General features: G+C 40.5%; 1 pseudogene; it reads left to right on the forward strand.

Moving 5' to 3' along the window:
- On the forward strand, positions 202-846 carry LOC109846296 (annotated as a pseudogene).

Here is a 3603-nt window from a genome sequence, read left to right on the forward strand (position 1 = left end):
TAGAACGCAAGCTCACCTCTACGTTTTAGCTTTTAAACTCAGGTGTCACTTCTTCGTTTTAGTTTTTAAACACATGGTTTAACCTTGCGTTTCAACTTCTAAACATAAAGGACCAATTGTGTATTTCAACTTTCAAATGTCAGGTTAACCCTCTCGTTGAGCTGCCACTGCCATTAGGGTTATTGTACAGAGAAGCTTTCAATGGCCATCAAGGTGAACAAAGCCGAAGAGAAATTGGACTATGACAAGAAGCTATGCAGCCTTTTGGATGAGTACAGACAGATTCTAATCGCTGTCGCTGATAACACTGAGTTGGATCCATCTCAGATCTCTTCTTTCCAAATGCTTAATATTCCCACTAAGATTAACAAGGATACTGTTGAAATCATTACCCCTGTTAAATTTATCAAAGAAGGAGACAAAGTGGGTTCCTCTTAGGTTGCCCTCTTGACCAAACTTGGGATAAAGCCCTTCTCATATGGGTTTGTGGCGCTCTCTGTCTATGACAGTAGATCTATATTCGGCCCAGAGGTGCTCAACCTCACTGAGGATGACCTCGTTGATAAGTTTACAGCTGGTGTTTCTATGGTTACTTCACTACCCCTCGCTCTCTCTTACCCAATTTTTGTAGCTGTGCCTCACGTGTTCATCAAAGCCTACAAGAACATCCTCGCTAGTGCTGTTGACACTGGATACACTTTCCCACAAGCTGAAAGGGTGAATGAGTATCTCAAGGATCTAAGCAAGTTTGCTGTTGCTATTGCCTCTATTGCAGCTGTTGAGAATACTGCTGCTCCTGATTCCAAGGAAGATTCCAAGGAAGATTCCAAGCAAGATTTCAAGTAGAGTTGCAGCATACATACCCTCATGTGGGTTTTATTCAGCTAAACTTCTGCAACCAAGTTCATGATGTTTCCAAAACAGACATAGTAAACAGTCATTCAACAAATCTCAGATCAATTTAGGGAACCAAAGTATTCTAAAAATTTATTCCAGTCAACCGTAAACTTTTAAAAACTTTGGAGGGGATTTTGTAGGCTATCTAAAAATTACTGTAGATAGCTGATCATCATCAAACACCAATGATTAAAGTTACAACCTGACGACTTCCACATCAATAACTCAACAATGAAAGTTACTATCAGACGACTTTCACGTTAACAAAGAAAGGCTACAATTGAAAATTTTTCATGTGGATCGAGAAATGTTACAATTTAACGACCTTCACGACAACCGATGAAAGCTCTGATTCAACAGTCTTCGCGTTCAATAGTGGGATTTTCAATCTAATGACTCCCACATTTCAAAGAGCTAAAGCGAAGATTACAAAATGATAATTTTTACAACGCTCTAACAAAAGAGATTACAAGTCAACAATCTCTTCAATCCAAAACGTAGAGCTCACCTCTGTGTTCCAAGAACAAAACACAATATTCAGCCTTGCGTTCCCAGTTCCAAACGTAGTGCAAGTGGTGTTTTCTACCGTGACATAGATCTCAACTCTGTGTCCCAGTCATTGGATGCAGAGTTCATATCCAGAATGTTAGTTTTGGCATTTAACTCATTCCAACATGAGCTGAACAGTTTTAAAACTATTTCCCATGATCAGAGAGATTTCCTCCCCATTTAGGAGTGAATGAAAGGGGCGGTTAAACCCCTTAATCCCCTATAAATAATTCAAAACTCGATAGAGTTGGTGATCTTCTTTTTGGATAGAAAAAGAGAGATCAGCATCTTGAATTTTGGAGATCCAAAGACATTTTTAGAGGGGAAGATCAGCATTCATCCTTCAATAACCGAGAGCATCTTCGAGTTCAGCAATAGAGAGCTTAGAGCTTGGCTATAAATCGATTTTTGGTTCAAATCAACTCTTTTATAGAGTTTAAACTAGCTCTGAGTTCTTAAACTCATTAAGAGTTATTTTTAAACTTGCCACACAAGTTCTCCTTAACGTCAACTAAGAGGAAGATATCGTGTTCCACGAGGTTTAAACGCTCGGATCGTCAACATGATACAAGGATCTGAACTCCCATCGACACTGAGAAGAACCTAAGTTAAACAAAGGGAAGAGTCTCCGTCGATCCCTTCTCTCTTTTGTAAATCAGGAAGCCGATTGAATGGAATTATAATTTTTTCTAAGTTTGTTAGAGAGAGATTGTATTGAGAGAATTGTAATTCATTCTTTTCTAAGTCTGTTAGAAAGAATAATACAAATTCAACTATTCATTTTCTTCTTTCAATTTTCCTACCAAACAGCTCCCAATGGCTATAAATACCCCTTGGCATATTTGTACACGGGGGACACAGACAGAGAGGCTGGCATTTGTCAAACTTTGAGAACAAGAGAGAGTTCATCATCCATTTTCAAGCATTCTCAAGAGTCCTTTGGTGTTTCCTTGAGTTCAAACTTATATTTGATCTTGAGAGGACTACTTGTCTTATCTCGCTAAGACACTTACTTCTGTTATTGTTTCTTCATCGAAACATTAACTTCAAGCCTTCTTCGTATCCGACTTGGAAGCGTTGCTCGGTGGTCCATGGATAACGCATCCCCGGTACATGCAAAGAATCCCATGCAAGTAGAGGCTACTACATAAGAGTTTCTGTGTGTGTTACTAGGGAGCACGATTTTATTTTCTTTGTAAAGAAGAGATTTACATGAGTAAAACTTATTCTTTTGTTTCTTTTAAACGATTTAATAGAAGTAACAAAGAAAACTGTTCTCGAAGTAAACACCCTGGTGACCACTGTGGAAGCCATCAGTCCCGACATTGAGACTGTCTGTCACAGCCTAGCAACATTCAAGTCGTATCGATGGTCGAATACAAGTTTGATCAAGCCAAGTTTGAGGAATATCTCTCCTCGTCTTCATCAATGTCCTCTTCTCCTTGCAAGTGTAGGAGGATCTCGTCTTCGAAGAAGGTTTTCCAATCTTTTGCACTAATGAAGATTCAGGGTAACGACTCTTGCCCAATAGTTATCAAGGTTCCCCTCACAACGTTATTCCGGCAACCAACAAACTCAAAAATTCTACTCACAATGGCTCCTCCCCAGTTAAGAAGTCGTTCAATGGAAATGAAAGTTTGCTAACTCTGACGAAGAGGGTTCATCAGAGACAATGTTAGCACAAGCCTTGTCAGTTTGCAAAGGCCTTGGAACAGATAGATGGAGTGCACTACTACACAGACTTGGAGTCACGGAAGTGTCAAGCAACTGAACCACTCCAACAACAAGTTGCTGATACTTCCTCCAAGCCATCAACCGAGGAATGTGTTCTCATCAAGAGGACTCCTTCAATGAAGAAGAAGCGCATCCAGAGGCGCCATGCATGTGCCACGCATGCTTGTACTCTTGTATGAAAGGCACAAGAATTGAAGAAGAAAGAGATGGCCAAAGAACCACCAACATCCCGCAAAGTTTGGATTCTAAAGTCTGAACTTGCACGAAATCAAAATCCGGAGACAGCCAGAAACTATCCCTTTGGCCGAGACAGTGACAACTTTCTTGCCCAAAGGTCTCTTTCTACAGCCACTTCTTCTCCTCCTTTGGCTTCCGTTCCAGGTTCCGCTCCAGGTTCGTCTTCGGCTCCTTCCACCATGCCTC

This window comes from Asparagus officinalis, chromosome 6 (assembly GCF_001876935.1).
Source record: "Asparagus officinalis chromosome 6, Aspof.V1, whole genome shotgun sequence".
In the NCBI taxonomy this organism is placed as follows: Eukaryota; Viridiplantae; Streptophyta; class Magnoliopsida; order Asparagales; family Asparagaceae; genus Asparagus; species Asparagus officinalis.